Genomic DNA, 22,865 nt, shown 5'->3' on the forward strand with positions numbered 1-22,865 from the left:
ATGCTCACAGCCATCCATTGGACGGAGCACAGGACCCCCAATGAAGGAGCTAGAGAAAGGACACAAGGAGTTGAAGGGGTTTGCAGTCCCATAGGAGGAACAACAGTATGAACCAACCAGTGCCCCTAGAGCTCCCAGGGATGAAGTCACCAACCAAAGACATGGTGGGACTCATGGCTCCAGCTACATATACAAGCAGAGGATGGCCTATTCGGTCATCAATGGGAGGTGAGGCCCTTGATCATGTGAAGGCTCTATGCCCCAGTATAGGGGAATGCCAGGGTCAGGAAGTGAGAGTGGGTGGGTTGGTAAGCAGGGGGAATGGGACGGGATAAGGGGAGGGGATTTTCGAAGGGAGAAAAGGAAAGGGGATAACATTTGAAATGTAAAAACGAACTGGCCTAATGGCCTTTGTATTGCATTCTGTCAAAGACTCTAACTACGGTCTGTGTTCTCAAACTTAGTTTAAAAATGTAATGAGCTAACTTATTTGTTGGAGAAAATTTCACACCAGCATAGCATATAGGCTATAATGTGGTTATCATTGGCTGGCTTTAGCCAAATTTATATGAAACACCAGAACAAAGAGCAGAGCATGTGCAGTTAGGTGAAGAAAGGATCATAGGCATGTTTAAAGTTGTGGACAAGGCACTGTGTATAGACAATGAAACTGTAGTTACTTAAAAGCTTAGGGATATTAAAGAAAAGATATACACTTGTACTGGATGATAGAAAGGTATCTGGGGTCTGGTGAGATGGCTCAACAGGTAAGAGCACTCACTGCTCTTCTGAAGGTCATGGGTTCAAATCCCAGCAACCACATGGTGGCTCACAACCACCCGTTGTAATGAAATCTGACGCCCTCTTCTGGTGTGCCTGAAGACAACAACAGTGTACTTATCTATAATAATAAATAAATCTGAGAGAGAAAGAGAGAGTGTGTGTGTGTATCTGGACCTCAAGACCCCATCCAGACCCCATCCATCAAGACATCATCCATCAAAGTTTCCAAGGTATAAAAATACAAACTCAAATTGAGTGCCTGAAAGAATAAATCTGCATAGGCACTCAAAGGATGCTATAATACTGGTCCAAGAGATCCCAGCTACATCTAAGACTGCAATGGGGAGAGGGGGCGCCCTCTCAGAGGCAAAGGGGGAGGAAGGAATTCTGCAAGGGGACCAGAAAGGAGGGGCGACATTTGGGATATAAATAAATAAGCAAACTGCCATGGAAGTGGGCATCACCCGCATGGTCTGGGTTTTGTAGGGATGTAAAATATAAGAGTGGTACAGTCCAAAAGGTTTATAACAATGTTGCAGAAAAACACTGAGAAGTGAGGCAAGACTGGGTTCTCTACAGAGAGGCCCTGAGAATCCAGTGTGTGATGCTTTAAGTTTCAGTGGAGACACAGGCTGTTGGAGATGACATAAATGCAGGATATCATCCAAGGAGAGCTAGAGATACCAAGAAAGAGCCAACCCATGGGAGAAACTGCATATGCTGTAAATGCCGGGAGCCATAGTCGGGGGCTACCCAAGACCTTCAAAGTTCACATCACTACACCACCTGCCCTGGATGCTGGATGTGGTGTTTGGGGCTTTGTTTATCCTGCTAAGCTTTTGTGTGGCTTTAGTCTGATTTGAGATGTTTATTAGGCACCATAGAGTATTGGAAGCATGTAACTTGCCTTTTTATCTTACAGGGGCTCAATGGCTAAGGGTTTTCCTTCAGGAGCAGCAGAGGCTTCACCTCCTGAATGGTGCTGATACAAGACTGTGGTTCTTAACCTTCCTAGTGTTGTGACACTTTAGTACATGTTCCTCATGTTGTGGTGACCCCCAACCAAATCATTATTTTTGTTGCTACTTAACAACTGAAATTTTGTTACTGTCATGAATCATATTTCCAATGGACTTAGGCCACCTCTGTGAAAGGGTTGGTCGATATCCAAGGGGGTTGTTGCCCACAGGTTGAAAACTACTGCTGTAGAGACCTTGAAATTGGACTAAAGACACTTTGCATTCTAAGCCAGCCATGAGCCTGTGGAAGACAAGAGTGGAATGCTATGGTTTGGTTCTAAAATGTCCCCTATTTTATATGTCCAGCATATGTTTGGACACTTGATTTCCAACTAGTGGCACTTTTTTTCAAAGGCTGTGGAAACATTAGGAGAGACCCAGCAAGAAGAACTAGGTCACTGAGGGCAGACCCTCATTCCCCCTGGCTGTTTCCTGTCATGTCATCAGTTTTCTTCATCAGCACCATGTAAGAAGCCACAGCTACACTCTCCAGTGTCTACCGATCCACTTATGTCATTATACCTTCCCCACCTGATCAACTGAAATCCCCTGAAACCATGAGCCATAATTAATCTTCCTTCTTTTAGGCTGCTTCTAACATGTACTTTGACACAGTGAAAAAACCAAGTGACTGATATAGATAGTATGAAATTTTAAATTATTTTACCTTTAAGACTAATGTTATTTAGTACTTTGCTATTCTTTGTATTTTATAATTAAATCTATTTTAATTGTTTCTAAAAATCATAAAAAGTAAAGAGCTGGTAGTAATAGAGATGGAATTCAGTATTAAGCTTTTTTATGATATAGAATAAGAAACAATTTTACTGAGCATTAGACATAATATTTCGATATTAGCCAATAGTAGTAACTGTTTACCAAATATTGACTGTCTCCTAATTCCCCTTTCCAACATCCTCTGAAGACTTACTCTCCAGCCCTCCCTCCACCCCACCTCCACTCCTGACACCAGGAGTTTAGACTTGGCCATGACTTGTTTTAGATAATAACATGACAATAGCTCCTAATATCATCCAGCAGAACTTAAGCCATCTTGACCCTCAATTCTACCTCTAACTCTGTTGTCATTAAGTTTGGAGACCTTGACAATATGCTTTGAAGCACAAGACACATCCAAGGGTCCTTCTGGTTCTGAGAGTGCTTGAGTGTTTACACAATGCCTGTGACATCATGAGAGAGAATATCACACTGGTCTAAGAAAAACTTTCATGACCACACCATGAAGATTAGCCTTGATACAGCATGCAGTGTAACACAGGGACATTTGGGCTATTACTGAGCTATCTTATCTCCTGAGTTATTTTAGAATAAGCCAATTTTTCTTCTCTACCTTACAGCAAGCATGCTTCCTGAACTTCAATACTGAAACAGCTCCTTCCTCAGCTGTTGGGGTTGTCCTGGTGCTGGTATGTATTCTAATGCTAAATACTGACCCCTAAATCTGACCCCATCAAGGAGATCCTTACATACACCAAGTGATGCTACTAAACCTTGCTCTCCAAGTTAATTGGCCAATAAAAGGCTAATGGAGGTAGGTGGGTTTTCGGTTTCCTGACTGGGGATTGCAGGAAAACAGGAGACCAAGGTAGAAGGAAGCCACCATGAAAGGAGATGAGCCATGAGCACGTGATCAGGAGAAGCAGCAAGTGACAAGGGACATGTGGCTGGGATATAAGTTAGAATAGCTCCAAACCCTGCTCAATCTAGTCTTGAGGCTTGTAAATAAAATACATGTATTGTGTGTGTATTTTATTTCATACTGGCCAGTGACCTGAGTAAATGTGTATTTTTGGCATGAATTTACAATTCGACTTATACTCAGCTCTGAGCAAGAGCCAAGGCCAGTGCCTAAACCGCCTTCCCTTTTCTCCTCTTGGCATCGTATTTACCTCTCAAGAGATCCTAGCTCTCAGCCTCCTTCCTTTTCCTATGTGATCAGACAATTTCTCCTGCTAATATTGCAAAAATAACCCTTGCTGAGCTTCAGGGCTCTAGTTCCTTTGGCTTGTTAGAATATTCCTTTAGTTTTTGTTGGGCATAGGAGCTGCTATGTTCTTCCTTGACAGTCTTGTCTTGAGCATAGCAGCAAACTGCCCCTGGACCAGTCATGGAGATCCATCCTAAACATCTAAGAAATAGGGGGGATATGTTGGGGCAGAGGCAGTGGAGACCCAAGGGAATATGTATTTTTGACATGAGCATGGCCATGCCAAGGACTCCAAGGCCTTAGAACCATAGAAAATTGGCAAGCCTGGATCAATAGGGATTGCAAAAATTTCTTCAGGGGTCTTAGTGCAAGTGCATGGTCACTGTGTACAAAACTACCAGCTGCATCCTCCTCCTCCTGGATATTTGCAACCTGAGTCTGCTCACCTTCAGACACTTCCTACTGAAGCTAGCTAACCATTCCGCGTGTGCTGTACGTAATGAACATGCTGACATTTCCAGTTGTGGACTGTAGCATGTCCCCTCATCAAAGCACACACCCCCTACCTGATGCTAGCTTTTCTGTATGTATAACTATGTGTCTGTCATTTCTCCATGCCCTTGCTATCCCTAGTCAGAATTCCAGGACCCAAACCATGCAAGTTGTGACAGGATTTCATTCACTGTAGACTGAGGCTTACATGAATTGGAGACTTAATCAGAATCAACTGGAGATGTCTCCAGAAACACCATGTCTCAATTCCCCAAGCTGGTGTATCAGAATTTCCAGAAGTCAGTCCCGAGAAGAGCCTTGAGAGAATTCCTTGGCAAAACTGATGACCTACAGTTCTTGATGAATGATCAACTTCTTTCCCAGAGCAGGAATTGCAACCCAGTATGCATCTCTAGTAAGTCATTTTAGTTGGTCCATCCATTTCCCTTTTGGAAAGTATTTGGAGTCAGAAAGAGTTTCTTTATAACTTCTACCAATGCCTTCAAATCCCATTCTGTAGCCCTGTGAAATGAGAAGTCCATTCTGTTCTCAGGGGAAGTCTTCCATTATAAGCAGAACGTTGTTATGTCTCTTGCCAGAAGATGTTCTATGACTTTGCCATTTGTGTACTTCTCCTCTGGGGTTGGTCCAGCTTGTTAGTGTCTCATTTCAAATGTTCTTTCAGCACATGATACTATCTCTGATAATATAGAGTCTGCCCAGGACTGGCATGGTTTACTTTTTCTAAGGATGCTGACTCCATACAAAAGCTAGAGGCAGAAGTTCAGGAACCCATCAGAGAAAAGGAGAAAATGTAAGGATAAGTTTGACCTTCTCAGTGCTTCCCCCAAATACCCAAGCTTTGAAAGGAAGAACATTGCACGAGCCAAGACATGGGAGCTGGCCTCAGTTCTTCTTACGTTCATCACAGGACGGAGCAAGAATGACTCTAGAGAAGCTCTTTAGTCTGCCTCCAGAATACCCAGCTGGAAGCACGCGTCCCCATTCTGCACAGGATGTGAAATGGGAGCCCCACTGAGATAGACCCTTTGCTAAACAGAGGCAGAAGGAAAACAATATCCCGGGTTCTTCTAGGGCAAAGAAAAGTCATAATCTTGACCACAGACAGGGTCCCTATGAATGATTCTCTTGGCCCAAGGCTCACAATTGCCCTCAGTCTCAAACTCCCTACAGAACAAAGTCCACCAGACCCCACCAGGCTTACAATGCTCCCTGACATTGTCTTCCACCTGCACATCAAGGTTAGCAGTGGTGGTGAACTTAAAGTATCGAGCCTATTTTCTAAATATAGACTCTTGAGGGTGCTTTCCTCTGATCAGTGGCACCCCACAAGCAAAGGCGGCTCCAATGACCTCTTGTTCCATGGTCAGATGAATTGAGTTCTTCCCAGATGAGAGGAGAACAGCTTTCAGTGGGTTGAGAAGCCACGGTGAAATAAAGGCGGCCTATATTATAGCTTAACACTGTGAGTAGAGTGCCAACCAGGCTGCCTGGAAAGTTTGGTCCTCATGGATGCAAATCCAGGCACTGTGACACTAACACACACAGTCATGTGTTCTACTACCTCGGAAGCAGCTCTACCTGACAGTCCAGTAACCAACCTTCACAGTTTGCTTGCCCCATTCCAAATATTCCACCAAGTGCCTTTGAATCCAGGCAAGGTCAACTGTTCTCGACTCGGAGAATAGAAACTTAGCAAATCATCTTATTCTTGAAGACTCTGCATAACTTTTGTTATGCCTTCAAAATGAAACCTCGTATTCTATGAGTTCTCAACTAACTCATTGGCCCAAGATACTCAAATATACTAGTGTGTGCTCATGTGTACATTCCTATGTAGCATGCTGACATGGAAATCCCTCAGAGTAAAAATTGAGGGACCTGAAACATTGAGCAATCCATAACTCCTTGAAGGGACACAGTGTTCTTATCTTTGCAAAGAAAATTTGAATTGAAATTAACCTAAGAACCTCTACAGTCTACATTCACTTTAAAACAGCTTATAGGCATTGTTTCAACTAGTTTTTTGTTAACTTGGCATAAGCTAGAGTCATTTGGGAAGAGAGGAAAAATGGCCCCCACTAGACTGGCCTGTGGAAAGACCTGGGGGACATTTTCTTGGTCGATTATTGATGTGGGTGCACCCAGCCCATGTAGTGCCACCCCTGGGCTGGTGGTTCAGAGTTGTATAAGGAAGAGGGCTGAACAAGCCATGAGGAGCAAGCCAGTAGGCAGCATCCCTCCATAGCCTCTGCTTCAGCATTTGGCTCCAGGTTCCTGCCTTGAGTTCCTGCCCTGACTTCCCTCAGTGATGCAGTGTGACCTGAGAGTTGGCAGCTGAAATCAACATTTTCCTCCCCACATTGTCTTTGATAATAGCATTTTATCACAGCAGACCCACTAAAGCAGGCACTACTGTGAAATGTTCTTCACAACAAAGCATCCAGTGGAACAAAACGAGATGTAGAGCTCATTTCAGTGCATACTCCCAATCAAGGCACAGAAAAAGACAAGGCTGGCTGTGCTTATGTGTTCCTATGGATCAGGGAGATACGCGAGGGTTTGGCTTCTGTGCGTGCAGTTCAGAGTATATGAAGGACGCTCACTGTTCTCTATAGTATATACTCTTTTCCCAGATGTAAGATTTCACCTTTAAAATTTTTTGTAATCTAGAAAATAGGCCCGTGTGTTTATTACAAAGCATTTCCACCTATGTGAAATGTATTTTATAATAAGCATATATTTGTTATAATATTTAAAGTTGTAATAACATGAACAACAGTTCTTTGGTAAGGAGGTTTATTTTCCCCCCAATATTTATTTCCTTAAAGCCAGACATATGTTCTGGATGTCAATATATAAAGAGTAAACAGTTGAGGTGAAGACCACAGGTCAGCAATAAGCAGAGGAGTTTAATTATTGGCCAGGTACTTAGAAAGGGTCTTAGCACAGACACAGGAATTAACTGAACCCATTAGATTGCACACTTAGATTTGAATGAAGAATATGCGGCATCAGAGAACAGCCATTTGTAGAAATGGAAAGCAAAAGAATGCACACAGAGAAAGTAGTGAAGCTTAAGGTCAAGAAGGGTGCAGAGGAACCGGTGGGGACCACAAGAAAGGTGGGTACGGTCAATAGAATCCCCTTTATCAGTATTCGGCTGCTTGAAACCGGGACCTATGACAGTGGTTTATTGTGTAAATAGTAACTTATCTCCTACAAAACATGAATGTGGAATGAGGAACACACTCCAGAGCTGACTTTGCAGATCCTCAGAGTATGCAGGCACTCAGCATCCTTTGGTTTTTCCGTGCTGGCTTTTTTAAACCATAGCTGTCGACCTCCAGGTCAAAGGATGCTGACAGAGGTCCAAATTCCATAACGAAATAGAGAGAGAGGTAAAACAGCAAAAGTTGATCATCCTCTGTGTTTGGGTCCTTTTAGAGAGCCTTTCCTGAAGTTCCATGAACAGCTGGCCACCTGCACCTCAGTGGCCACACCTTGATGCAAATGCAAACTAGCCTAGGAGGCGTGGCCTGTTACCTGGGCACATAGCCAGTCTAAAAGCTCTGCTACCAACAACAGGACAGATGTGAAGAGGCCATGGGCAGTTTCTGGTACTCTCCCTAGAGGAAGCATTCAGCAGCTAAGGGGACAGAAAGGAAGTAAGGTGGCCAAACCTCCATTGAACCACCTTTCCATATCCAGGCTGAGCCTGGTACCCGGGAGACCTGCTGAGTGCTGATATGACCCATTTCCTATTCCAGTGTTAGAATTTAAATAAATTCTGTAGGGTGTTTGTTTGTTAAATGACTGGAGTTACAGTCTGACTTTTTTTCTACTTAAGAAACAAAATCAGTCAGGCATGATGACATACATTGTTAATCCCAGCTCTTGGGAGGCAGGAGGCAGGCAGATCTTTGTGAATTTAATGCCAGCCTTGTTTACAGAATAAATTCCAGGTTAGCCAGAGCTGTTCCACAAAGAAACCCTGTCTCAAAAAACAAACCAGCAACAACAAAGTCACACATAAACCCAATTTAGAGCATATAGCTGGTACATAAAGGGTTCTTACTAAATACTCATTGGACTGGGGGTTCAAGAGATGGCTCAGCAGTTAGGAGCACTGGCTGCACTTCAAGAGGACTGGGCATTGGGTTCCCAGCCTCCACATGGTGGCTAACAGCTGTCACTTCCGTTCCAGGGGATCAGGTGCCCTCTCCTGGCCTCACTAGGCACCGTACACACATGGTACACAGGCATCCATGCAGGCAAACACATATGCACATAAAATTTTAAAATGTGTTTTAAATATATTCGTTAAACTGAACCGAATTGTATTGGAATTCACACAACTCTGTTGCTATCCATGACCACTCTCTGCCTGCCTTGAGCCTTCCATCTGTATCTCAGGCCACCGTGCTAAGGTCTTGGAGCTGTTTTCCACTAAGACTTTGCAAATACAAAACCATAAGCAGCAGCAGGCTTTTAATGCCTCCTGGTGTGTGGACTGCCCTGGGTCCCCAGTGGCTTTACTGTAGGAGTTAAGGTACCACTGTGGGTTGGAAGTGGCTTCCTGGGTAAAGGAAAATAGAAGAGAACCTCCCCCAGGAAGCTCGAGGAACAGTAGCTTGGTATGTGCGACAATGAACAACAAGAGATCTTGTCTCAAAGAAGGTAGGAGGAGAGGACTGACTGACACATGAAGACACCCCAGGTTATCCTCCGTGTCCTTTGAGCTCACATACACTACCGTACTCACATGTGAACATGCACACACACACACTTAAAAAATGATTTGTCCTCTATTGGTTTTATAATCATAGTCGCCATCCTTGAATAGCATAGCAATTTGGGGAAACTGAGGCAAAAACCCCTACTTCTCTGTGTGAAACGCCGGAACCTACAGGTCTCGTTTTTAAAGCCCTGTCCATTTAAAAAAAAAAAAAAAAAAAAAAGTGTGTAGAGGAAATGGAAAGAAAGCTGAGTCCTATCCAAGTAATCTATACCTAAAGTAACAGTCAATAATGGTGGACTGCTATCAAGTGACACGCAGAGGAAAATGGTTGCCTATGTTTAGAGAGCATGTGGAAAGAAATGTAATCAATGTGGCATACTGAACTTTTTTGCTTGGGGATCGGTGTGCATGGGTGTGTATACAAGCCAGAGGAAAAGTTTCTGTATTGTTCCTCATGAGCAGGTTTGTTTGTTTGTTTGTTTGTTTGTTTGTTTGTTTGTTTGTTTTTTAGACAGGATCTCTCATTGGGACCTGAATTTTGCCAGTTAGGCTAGGCTGGCTGGCTGGTCAGTAAACTCCTGGAATCTGCCCAGGTTCCCCAGTGCTGTGATTAGAAACACCAACTCTAACACTTGCCGTGGGTGCTGGAGATTCAGCTCAGGTCCTCATGACTGTATGCCAATACTCTATCAATGAAGCCATCTCACCAGGCCCCACACTGTACACCTTTGTAAGCCATGTCTTACCTGATGATCCCTCTCATAGCCCAGCACTGTCCTGCCTATAGAAGATGCTTAATAAATGTTTATAGGACTCATTGACAACAGTGTAAACAGACTGTTTACAACAGTCCATAAAGAATCAGATTTGTGGATATGACTAAACTGCAAATAAAACCAAAGTTCAACTTTACTAAACTTGAATAGAGTCATATTTTACCTTAATAAATATCAATTGAATCTATATTAACTTAAGCCATAGTGAATCTGATTTTTTTCAATCAAAATTGATCAGCTATTAAGTTGTCTAAGCCAAGAGAACCATTTTCAGAATTCAGTGTTTATTATATTAAAAATTACTTAATCTAATCAATCCTAAGAATTCATAGATAACATTAATTTTATTCTAATGTAAACCGGTGGATTGTGTGTGTGTGTGTGTGTGTGTGTGTGTGTGTGTTCCATACTACTAAACCCCAAACGATATCTATTTTTTTATTAATCTTTTTTATTAGGTATTTTCCTCATTTACATTTCCAATGCTATCCAAAAAGTCCCCAATACACTCCCCCCCAACTCCCCTACCCACGCACTCCCACACCTTGGCCCTGGCATTACCCTGTACTGGGGCATATAAAGTTTGCAAGTCCTATGGGCCTCTCTTTCCAGTGATGACATACTAGGCCATCTTTTGATACATATGCAGCTAGAGTCAAGAGCTCTGGGGTACTGGTTAGTTCATAATGTTGTTCCACCTATAGGGTTGCAGTTCCTTTTAGCTCCTTGGGTATTTTCTCTAGCTCCTCCATTGAGGGCCCTGTGATCCATTCAATAGCTGACTGTGAGCATCCACTTCTGTGTTTGCTAGGCCCCAGCATTGTCTCGCAAGAGACAGCTATATCTGGGTCCTTTCAGCAAAATCTTGCTAGTGTATGCAATGGTGTCAGCGTTTGGAAGCTGATTATGGGATGGATCCCTGGATATGGCAGTTTTTAGATGGTCCATTCTTTCGTCACAGCTCCAAACTTTATCTCTGTGACTCTTTTCATGAGTGTTTTGTTCCCAATTCTAAGAAGGGGCACAGTGTCCACACTTTGGTCTTCGTTCTTCTTGAGTTTCATGCATTTAACAAGTTGTATCTTATATCTTGGGTATCCTAAGTTTTGGGGCTAATATCCACTTATCAGTGAGTACATATTATGTGAGTTCCTTTGTGATTGTGTTATCTCACTCAGGATGATGCCCTCCAGGTCCATCCATTTGCCTAGGAATTTCATAAATTCATTCCTTTTAATAGCTGAGTAGTACTCCATTGTGTAAATGTACCACATTTTCTGTATCCATTCCTCTGTTGAGGGGCATCTGGGTTCTTTCCAGCTTCTGGCTATTATAAATAAGGCTGCTATGAACATAGTGGAGCATGTGTCCTTCTTACCGGTTGGGACATCTTCTGGATATATGCCCAGGAGAGGTATTGCTGGATCGTCCGGTAGTACTATATCCAATTTTCTAAGGAACCGCCAGACTGATTTCCAGAGTGGTTGCACAAGCTTGCAATCCCACCAACAATGGAGGAGTGTTCCTCTTTCTCCACATCCTCGCCAGCATCTGCTGTCACCTGAATTTTTCATCTTAGCCATTCTGACTGGTGTGAGGTGGAATCTCAGGGTTGTTTTGATTTGCATTTCCCTGATGATTAAGGATGTTGAAGATTTTTTCAGGTGCTTCTCTGCCATTCGGTATTCCTCAGGTGAGAATTCTTTGTTCAGTTCTGAGCCCCATTTTTAATGGGGTTATTTGATTTTCTGGAGTCCACCGTCCAGAGTTCTTTATATATATTGGATATTAGTCCCCTATCTGATTTGGGATAGGTAAAGATTCTTTCCCAATCTGTTGGTGGTTTTTTTGTCTTATTGGCGGTGTCTTTTGCCTTGCAGAAGCTTTGCAACTTTATGAGGTCCCACTTATCGATTCTCGATCTTACAGCACAAGCCTTTGCTGTTTTATTCAGGAATTTTTCCCCTGTACCCATATCTTCGAGGCTTTTCCCTACTTTATCCTCTATTTCAGTGTCTCTGGTTTTATGTGGAGTTCCTTAATCCACTTAGATTTGACCTTAGTACAAGGAGATAGGAATGGATCAATTCGCATTCTTCTATATGATAACCTCCAGTTGTGCCAGCACCATTTGTTGAAAATGCTGTCTTTCTTCCACTGGATGGTTTTAGCTCCCTTGTCGAAAATCAAGTGACCATACGTGTGTGGGTTCATCTCAGGGTCTTCAATTCTGTTCCATTGGTCTACTTGTCTGTCGTTATACCAGTACCATGCAGTTTTTATCACAATTGCTCTGTAGTAAAGCTTTAGGTCCGGCATGGTGATTCCACCAGAGGTTCTTTTATCCTTGAGAAGAGTTTTTGCTATCCTAGGTTTTTTGTTGTTCCAGATGAATTTGCAGATTGCCCTTTCTAATTCCTTGAAGAATTGATTTGGAATTTTGATGGGGATTGCATTGAATCTGTAGATTGCTTTTGGTAAGATAGCCATTTTTACAATGTTGATCCTGCCAATCCATGAGCATGGGAGGTCTTTCCATCTTCTGAGATCTTCTATAATTTCTTTCTTCAGAGACTTGAAGTTCTTGTCATACAGATCTTTCACTTCCTTAGTTAGAGTCACGCCAAGGTATTTTATATTGTTTGTGACTATTGAGAAGGGTGTTGTTTCCCTAATTTCCTTCTCAGCCTGTTTATCCTTTGTGTACAGAAAGGCCATTGACTTGCTTGAGTTAATTTTATATCCAGCTACTTCATTGAAGCTGTTTATCAGGCTTAGGAGTTCTCTGGTGGAATTTTTAGGGTCACTTATGTATACTATCATATCATCTGCAAAAAGTGATATTTTGACTTCATCTTTTCCAATTTGTATCCCTTTGATCTCCTTTTGTTGTCGAATTGCTCTGGCTAGGACTTCAAGTACAATGTTGAATAGGTAGGGAGAGAGTGGACAGCCTTGTCTAGTTCCTGATTTTAGTGGGATTTCTTCCAGCTTCTCACCATTTACTTTGATGTTGGCTACTGGTTTGCTGTAGATGGCCTTTATCATGTTTAGGTATGAGCCTTGAATTCCTGATCTTTCCAAGACTTTTATCATAAAGGGATGTTGGATTTTGTCAAAGGCTTTCTCAGCATCTAACAAGATGATCATGTGGTTTTTGTCTTTGAGTTTGTTTATATACTGGATTACATTGATGGATTTCCATATTTTGAACCATCCTTGCATCCCTGGGATGAAACCTACTTGGTCAGGATGGATGATTGTTTTGATGTGTTCTTGGACTCGGTTAACAAGAACTTTATTGAGGATTTTTGCATCGATATTCATAAGGGAAATTGGTCTGAAGTTCTCTATCTTTGTTGGGTCTTTTTGTGGTTTAGGTATCAGAGTAATTGTGGCTTCATAGAATGAGTTGGGTAGAGTACCTTCTACTTCTATTTTGTGGAATAGTTTGTGAAGAACTGGGATTAGATCTTCTTTGAAGGTCTGATAGAACTCTGCACTAAACCCATCCGGTCCTGGGCTTTTTTTGGTTGGGAGACTATTAATTACTGCTTCTATTTCTTTAGGGGATATGGGACTGTTTAGATCATTAACCTGATCTTGATTTAACTTTGGTACCTGGTATCTGTCTAGAAACTTGTCCATTTCATCCAAGTTCTCCAGTTTTGTTGAGTATAGCCTTTTGTAGAAGGATCTGATGGTGTTTTGGATTTCTTCAGGATCTGTTGTTATGTTTCCCTTTTCATTTCTGATTTTGTTAATTAGAATACTTTCCGTATGCCCTCTAGTGAGTCTGGCTAAGGGTTTATCTATCTTCTTGATTTTATCAAAGAACCAGCTCCTCGATTGGTTGATTCTTTGAATAGTTCTTGTTTCCACTTGGTTGATTTCACCCCTGTGTTTGATTATTTCCTGCTGTCTACTCCTCTTGGGTGAATTTGCTTCCTTTCGTTCTAGAGCTTTTAGGTGTGTTGTCAAGCTGCTAATGTGTGCTCTCTCTAGTTTCTTTTTAGAGGCACTCAGAGCTATGAGTTTTCCTCTTAGAAATGCTTTCATTGTGTCCCATAAGTTTGGGTATGTTGTGGCTTCATTTTCATTAAACTCCAAAAAGTCCTTAATTTCTTTCTTTATTCCTTCCTTGACCAAGGTATCATTGAGAAGAGTGTTGTTTAGTTTCCACGTGTGTGTTGGCGTTCTATTATTTATTTTGTTATTGAAGATCAGCCTTAGTCCATGGTGATCTGATAGGATGCATGGGACAATTTCAATATTTTTGTATATGTTGAGGCTTGTTTTGTGACCAATTATGTGGTCAATTTTGGAGAAGGTACCGTGAGGTGCTGAGAAGAAGGTATATCCTTTTGTTTTAGGATAAAATGTTTTGTAGATATCTATCAGATCCATTTGTTTCATAACCTCTGTTAGTTTCACTGTGTTCTCTGTTTAGTTTCTGCTTCCATGATCTGTCCATTGGTGAAAGTGGTGTGTTGAAGTCTCCCCCTATTATTGTGTGAGGTGCAATGTGTGGTTTGAGCTTTACTAAAGTATCTTTAATGAATGTGGCTGCCCTTGTATTTGGAGCATAGATATTCAGAATTGATAGTTCCTCTTGGAGGATTTTACCTTTGATGAGAATGAAGTGCCCTTCCTTGTCTTTTTTGATGACTTTGGGTTGGAAGTCGATTTTATTAGATATTAGGATGGCTACTCCAGCTTGTTTCTTCCTACCATTTGCTTGGAAAATTGTTTTCCCACCTTTCATTCTGAGGTAGTGTCTATCTTTTTCTCTGAGATGAGTTTCCTGTAAGCAGCAAAATATTGGGTCCTGTTTGTGTAGCCAGTCTGTTAGTCTATGTCTTTTTATTGGGGAGTTGAGTCCATTGATATTAAGAGATATTAGGGAGAAGTAATTATTGCTTCCTTTTATTTTTGTTGTTAGAGTTGGCATTCTGTTCTTGTGGCAGTCTTCTTTTAGGTTTGTTGAGGGATTACCTTCTTGCTTTTTCTAGAACGTGGTTTCCGTCCTTGTATTGCTTTGTTTCTGTTATTATACTTTGAAGGGCTGGATTCGTGGAAAGGTAATGTGTGAGTTTGGTTTTGTCGTGGAATACTTTTGTTTCTCCATCTATGGTAATTGAGAGTTTGGCTGGGTATAGTAGTCTGGGCTGGAATTTGTGTTCTCTTAGTTTCTGTATAACATCTGTCCAGGCCCTTCTGGCTTTCATAGTCTCTGGTGAAAAATCTGGTGTAATTCTGATAGGCTTGCCTTTATATGTTACTTGACCTTTTTCCCTTACTGCTTTTAGTATTCTACCTTTATTTAGTGCATTTGTTATTCTGATTATTATGTGTCGGAAGGAATTTCTTTTCTGGTCCAGTCTATTTGGAGTTCTGTAGGCTTCTTGTATGTTCATGGGCATCTCTTTCTTTAGGTTTGGGAAGTTTTCTTCTATAATTTTGTTGAAGATAATTGCCAGTCCTTTGAGTTGAAAATCTTCATTCTCATCTACTCCTATTATCCGTAGGTTTGGTCTTCTCATTGTATCCTGGATTTCCTGGATGTTTTGAGTTAGGATCTTTTTGGATTTTGTATTTTCTTTGATTGTTGTGCCAATGTTCTCTATGGAGTCTTCTGCACCTGAGATTCTCTCTTCCATCTCTTGTATTCTGTTGCTGATGCTCGCATCTATGGTTCCAGATTTCTTTCCTAGGGTTTCTATCTCCAGCGTTGCCTCAATTTGAGTTTTCTTTATTGTGTCTACTTCCCTTTTTAGGTCTTGGATGGTTTTATTCAATTCCAACACCTGTTTGGTCTGGTTTTCCTGCAATTCTTTAAGGGATTTTTGTGCTTCCTCTTTAATGTCTTCTACCTGTTTAGCTGTGTTCTCCTGTATTTCTTTAAGTGTGTTATTAAAGTCCTTCTTGATGTCCTCTACCATCATCATGAGATATGCTTTTAGGTCCGGGTCTAGCTTTTCCGGTGTGTTGGGGTGCCCTGGAATGGGCGTAGTGGGAGTGCTGCGTTCTAATGATGGTGAGTGGTCTTGGTTTCTGTTAGTAAGATTATTACGTTTACCTTTCGCCATCTGGTAATCTCTGGAGTTAGTTGTTATAGTTGTCTCTGTTTAGAGATTGGAGCAGACGCTGTGTTCCACTCACCAGAAGTCTTAAGGTCCTGTGGCGGGTGTCATGGGTAGCTGGCGGGTGTCAGCAGACTCTGCGCCCTAGCTACCCCGGTGCTGGTCGGGAAGGGGCTTGTGCCCCTACTCAGGCTGGTTTTCTGCTTCCCTAACTAATGCAGTCTCAGGTCCCGCATGATTGGATTGGAGCAGAGGCTGTGTTCCACTCACCAGAAGTCTTAAGATCCCGTGGCAGGTGTCCTGGGTAGCTGGGGGGTGTCAGCCGACTCTGCGCCCTAGCTACCCCAGTGCTGGTTGGACCAGAAGGGGCTTTTGCCCCAAACGATATCTTTATAGAAAAAATTAGCAAACGTCATAAGGATTTGTCCATCTAGGCACTTGGGGAGGGAAGTATTATTCAGTTACACATACCTACAGCAGCGGTGCAATGTTCTTATTCACAATGATGCTTGGCTCCCTATCTTAAATGAGTGGTTTCTTTATGCCCTCTACTAAGCCATAAGAGTGCCTAAAACTACTCTCAGCAAATTTCTGATCTGCAGTAGAGTAGTATTAGCCATGATTACTGTACATCTGCAACTTTCAGTTTTTCATTTTATCTCACATGCTTTACAGCTCTAACCCCTGAACTGACCTGCCCAGCCTCTATTTGTATATATTTGATATAGTTCTAGATTCCACATATTTGTAAGATCTATATCAGGATATAACGTTAATTCGGTTGATTGTGTATAAGCATTTCAAAACATTATGTTTATCTTAAATATTATATATAAAGCCAGAATGCTCTAAAGACAAATTTTTTAATTGATTCTAAAATATTCTGAAAATTGCTAATCATCTAATCCTTCTCATGGACAGTTGTCATAAAATTATGAATTACCAGAACTGGAACGAATTCCTATTCAATAAACACTTTTTCTGGTTTTCTTTTTTTTTTTTAAGTCTTACTCTCTAGCCCAGGCTGCCCTAAAACTCATGACAGTCCTCCTGCCTGAGCCTCCCCAATATAGTAGCTGAAGCCAGCTGGCTTCAGCTAACACTTCTCCATGCTGCTCGTGTGCCAGAGTGTGTGGTAGGACTCCAGATGGAGCAGCCTCTGCTGGTCAATGCAGTCCAGTGTGTACTATAGGGTATCCCCATTCCTTGCTCCTGGTGGTAAAGACCACCAGAGAAGCTTTCATGCACAGACAAGCCAAACTTAACGGCGGCCATCCTTTCCTTGAGTCTCTCTGACCCCTCCATGTCCTCTTCTTAGCCAATCTAGTTTCTTCCTGAGACTCCAATGAACTTAGCTCCCCGTCTCAAGATGACAACACTTCCTCTATATGAAATAAGCTTTCTCCCTTGAGATAGCTCTGCTCAGGGCCCGCATCTGCAACCTCCTGAAGCTCATGATTAGACAAAACTTAGAAGTCCTCTCACCACCCTCATTGCCAAGCCCATCAATAACTACATTTACCACGCACTGCTCAAAGCTTCTCCCTGACGGCCATATCTGATCTGACGCCAGGGAGGGGTTGTAGCTAGAGTCTCCTTTGATCTTGATGCTCTAAACGGAATCCAAGTTTGCATTAGCAATTGCTTACAATCTTGACTTATTCTTGTGTTCCCTTTGGAGCTGTGCAGTCCCCCGTGACTACTCAGATCGGCTTCACAGAAAACTAACATCAAGTGAACTCTCTTTCAACAAATTGCTTCATAACTGGGGGAAAGTTGTTTTTCATATCTGACATAAGATTTGCCCTTTGAGCTGGACGTAGTAGTGATGGATATCTTTAACCCCAGCACTTGGAAGGCAGAGGCAGGTGAATCTCTTCTGAATTTGAGGCCAGTCTAATGTACATAGTGAGTTCCAGGACAGCCAGACCTACATAGTGAGAAACTGTTTCAACAACAACTACAACAACAAAACACAAACAAAACAAAAACTTGCCCTGTGACTGAGAGTTTTAGGCTAGTCCAACCAACCCCACAATAGTAGCCACACCTCCCAACAATACTAGCCACAGTTTGATAAGTAATGTTTACCCTTCACCTGCCAATTAGAATATAGATAAAGACAAGAGGATCTGGGGGCAGGAAACAAAAGACCTTCCATGAAATTAATCTTGATAAATTGATGTTTTTGAAGCTAGGTATTCAAACAGCTACCAAACCTCCATGGCATCGTTGTTGTTGTTTGTTTGTTTGTTTGTTTGTTTTGGGGGGTTGTTTTCTTTTTTATTTTACACTCCAGATTTTATTCCCCTCCCGGTCCATCTTCTGACTGCTCCACATCCCATACCTCCTCCCTACATCCCTGTCTCCATGAGGATGCTCCCAACCCCTACCCCACCAGACCTCTAAACTCCCTAGGGCCTCCAGTCTCTTGAGGGTTAGGTGCATTTTATCTGACTAAACCCAGACCCAGCAGTCTTCTGCTGTATGTGTTGGGGGTTTCATATCAGCTGATGTATGCTGTCTGGAACCCTCTATATTGAAAGACTTTTCATAACTGCCTTGCTAGGTTGGGTTATAACTTGCCTGTGCCACCTTCTTGGTACCCTGGTAATAGCTGTATCTAGGAGTAAATGCATTAGTTTGGCACCACAGCTTCACAACATCTCAGGCACCTTCTTGTGATAATATCCTGTGTAAACAATGTGATGAAGACTGAGAGATCGGAAAGCCTCCTCCCATGCTACTTAATAGCATCAAGCAGTGACCACTTGGTTTTATGATAGCTCGGTGCTTGCCAGCATGCTGTCTTAAGTGTGGTAGTTCTAACTAGAATAGATGAAGTCACTTCTCCAATTCTCTTTGTTACTCAAACTATAATAATAAACATAATTTTCCATCCAGTTGGTAAATCTGAAGTGACCCCCTTGCCTATCTTCAGCAATGATTTAAATTTTGATTGTGGTCCTTAAATGTAAATATATATGGTCTTTGAGTTGACCTCAAAACAAAGAAAATTAATAAATGCATACATGTTAAGTGAGAGGTTTAAAGGAAAATAACTTACCAGGTTGGTGGATCTTTGGTAGGTAAAGTGTCTGGGGACCTCTTCCCACTCCTCTCCTTCCTGTCAAGAGCCAACCTGTTGTGCAGAGACTACAGACCCTCAATCACTGTTCACAGGCTGGGCAGATGCGGTGGGCAAGTTGTTTCTAGAAAGGTGGTCTGTGTTACTAGAGAATTTAGCACTAGGAAATCTCTATTCTGCTAGTTCTGTCCTCTAAGGTAATGGTAATCAGTGATAAAGTAGATAAGAATAGTCTCCTCCTCAAATGCCAGGTCTTCCTCTTACATCTTAACTGAGGCATGCTTTCCACCCCAGGTCTTGAAACAGGGGCTCATTTTCAGGCTCATCAGATATCATAAATAACATGCTTAGTTCCCCAGCTAAGGATGCCTGTTACAGGATCCCATGGCCAGCAATAATGTTCCTTTACAGTCATATGCCAGAGACAATAAATGCAGCTATGCTCTCTAAACTGGAAGGCTCTAAATGTATGTGCTCATTACTATTGCACAGTTAGCACTACATCTTGCCTACCCGTTTCCAGGTGTCTCTGTCTAGCGTGTCCTAAATGTATCTGAACAAAACAAACATTTTGAAGTCAAAAGAACGAAGCAGGTGAAATATGATAAAAAGCTTAATATCATAACAAAAATAAATATCAGCAGGCACCACTGGCCCAAGTTTATAGGATGAAGATTCCAGCCATTTCAGAAATGATGAGCCCCACAGACTGGGCTCCAGTTTTGGAAATTAGCTGCAGCACTAGCACCCTAGAATAGAAATAAAGAACTGGATCCAGAATTCATGAAATCTGGTGGGTTGTAATAATTCTTGTCTCAATTGAAAACACAGCCTTGACATTAAGTGATGTCTTTATTATTCTACAGGGAATTGTGGATTCTGATTTCTTCATCCTGACCTTCAGCCATTTCTTTTCCCTTTAGCACCTCAGAGACTCTGCTTCAGGACTGCTGGAACATTTCCTAATACAAGTTGCAGCCTTTCCTTACACAATTGGAATTCAGTTTTTAGGTTCGAATGACTGATAACACACTCAGACACACGCTGAAAAGTGTATAACAGATATTGGAGCTTCTACGGGTGACGACAATATTGAACGGAAATACTACACATGCTGAGGGAGGTACAGCGTAGGAGGGATGTCTGAGAAAATGCAGTTTCCAAAGAAAGAAGTGGGTAGATAAGGTTGGTGGTGCTGATGATTGGTGAGTGAAGAGAGGGGGATGTCTATACCCAAACAAGTGGCAAGGAGCATTTTGGAGAGATAAGTGCACAAAGCTGTGGCTTAGATACAGTCTAAGTGTGTCTGTCAAAGCATCACAAGGCAGAAACAGTGTGATGGTGTTAAGCTGGTGGGGATGTCAAGAAATGGAACCCCTGGGACTTATACCATCAGTGGCACCAACCTCAGAAGAGACTAATGCAGCTTTTGTGACCTTTGCTCAGATCTTAACCTGCTCAAGCTGCCAAGAGGTTAGCGGTAAGGGAAATGTTTTCGATATTAATGTATATAAAATGATTCATGCTAATAATATTATCATTGCATTAGTATCCACAATCCACATCACATTGCATTAAATGTGCATTAAAGTAATGGAAATGTAATCATTTGCTACTGAAAGCATGGTCTGAAGCCAGTAGCATCAACATCTGGGAACTTGTTAAAAACCGTGGGCCCACCCAGACCAGAGTCTGCATTTTACTAAGGGTGCAGGGAATTCAATTGTCCATTAAAGTTTGAGAAATACTGTTGTCAGCTTTTGAAAACTGCAAATAGAGCAAAAAAAATAGCACTTGATCAATTGACATGGGAGGAGAGCAACTCATTAAAACTGCATTATTGCATTGTGAGTTAAACTGAGAGGGGGGGGGGAAGGCAAATGTTTTATTAGCCATTAAGTTCTCAAGAAGTGATTCAAGTCAAATCTATCCATTACCTTGAACAAAGTTGATCAAAGTGAATCAGGAGTTTGGCTTAATAAGTCAAAAACGGAGTTCTTTGGAGCTTTCAGGGAAAGCTCGGTGATGTTAAAAAGCAAATAGCTGGCCAAGAGCAGAGCTCTGATTACGTGGCTGATGCTAGATTTGGTAGGTTGAAATTCTAAGAACTCATCATTATAGCAGAACTAATAAATTTGCCAGGAAAAGCCCTCACCCTCATAAACATTCAAGGACAATAAAATTCCCGTCAGTCGTATTGTGAGAAAAAAAAACCACTAAGAGCCACAGCCAACTGGATTCACTTAATAGGATTAAAATGATCCAGAGACAGGACAAAGAAGATGTCCCAATACGGTCACTGGACACAAAGGGGAAAATAATTGATGAATATGAGTATTCAAAATTAAGACTTTCCACAGTTGGTAGAGCTTATCTAAGGTATCCTGCATTCCATCGACAGCATGGCATAACCCCAGGCATGGTGGCACATGCCTGTAATCCCAGCTTTCAGGAGTGAAGACAGAAGGATCAGAAGTTCATGTACAGCCCCATGCTGTACAACCTGCTCTACATGGGAGCCTGGAGAGAGGATGCTGGTGAGGGGGGAATGAGAAGAAATCCATCTTTGGATTAAGAGCCCCTTCTCACTGAGACCTTTGGATACCGTTTGTCTCTAATGAGTTGATTCAGTGTGCAGTTCACATTCGAGGTTTTAGACAGAAGGCAAGTTGTCAATAGGAAAACAAAACATGAGTCAGTGCATAGACAAAGGCCAGGGGACGGAAGGCAGACCTAACACAGAGGCAGACTTGGCTGGAAAACACCTTTTCCACTTAATGATAATCCTCAACAGGTATTGAAATCTCTGCCTGTTTTCAGTTCCGTGGCGCTGGCAGGCTTCCATTCGCTCTGGCTTTTGCAAGAGTAACAGTAAGTAAGTCTGACTCCACAAAACCAAGTATTATTTTACAAGTACAAACTGAAAATCAACCTACGTTCGGGCTTGGGTTTTTGAAACTGATGCTAATTTTAAGCAGCAAGCCTGAGAATCCCTGGAGGCTTACACGAGCTAGGAGTCCGTAGCGCAGGCATTCTCCAACATGTTTGTGTTTTCAAGAGCAAGCAAGAAACCCTTTATGCTGTTGAAATCCCTGTCACTTTCCACAAGCCCCAAATGGGCTTGATAGCCAGACTTACCCCCATGGCAGCCCTTTAGGTCAAATATCTGAACCCTTGCCTTCTGTAGTGAGATGACTTTGTTATCTTAGATCTTCAAAGGTTGTGTTACCTCTCTCTCTCTCTCTCTCTCTCTCTCTCTCTCTCTGTGTGTGTGTGTGTGTGTGTGTGATGTTCATCTACTTGCAACCCAGCACACATGTAGAGGTCAGAGGACAACTTGCAGGAGTTGGTGTTCCCCTGCTAATAGACAGATCCTGGGGGTCAAACTCGAGTCATCAGGAATCGCATCAAGCACCTTCACCCACTAAGCCATCTTACTAGCTCCAAACCTTGAACTTGACTGGGAGTCCACAGCTGAAGAAAGGGTGCTGTGCTCATCTCCTGTGACTTTGCCTTGAGACAGGGTCCTCGTCATCGCCCAGGGTGGCTTTAAAAACACCATCCTCCTGCTTCTGTCTCCCAGTCCTGAGATTACAAGATCAACTTGGCTTATGTAGCAGGGGCTCAGACCAAGGGCTTTGTTCACGCTAAGCAGACACTCAAATCGTCCCCAGCCCACAGGTGACCATAGGTTAGATTCTTCACACGTTTTATCAAATGTCTCAAGCAACACTTAATATTTCATTAAGCAAAATAAGATGGTGGCAAAGAATTTACAGAAGGTCGGGAGAGAAGCTGCCTGCATTCTGTGATTAATACTCACAGGCTTCAGCAAGTGCCAGTTGATAACATTTGAAGAGTCAATGTTTTGTTTTGTTTTTTAATCTCAGAAGAAAATTATGCTAACAGCCTTT

The sequence above is a fragment of the Mus caroli genome, unplaced genomic scaffold, assembly GCF_978045245.1.
Source record: "Mus caroli unplaced genomic scaffold, Mus_caroli_1 scaffold_20, whole genome shotgun sequence".
In the NCBI taxonomy this organism is placed as follows: Eukaryota; Metazoa; Chordata; class Mammalia; order Rodentia; family Muridae; genus Mus; species Mus caroli.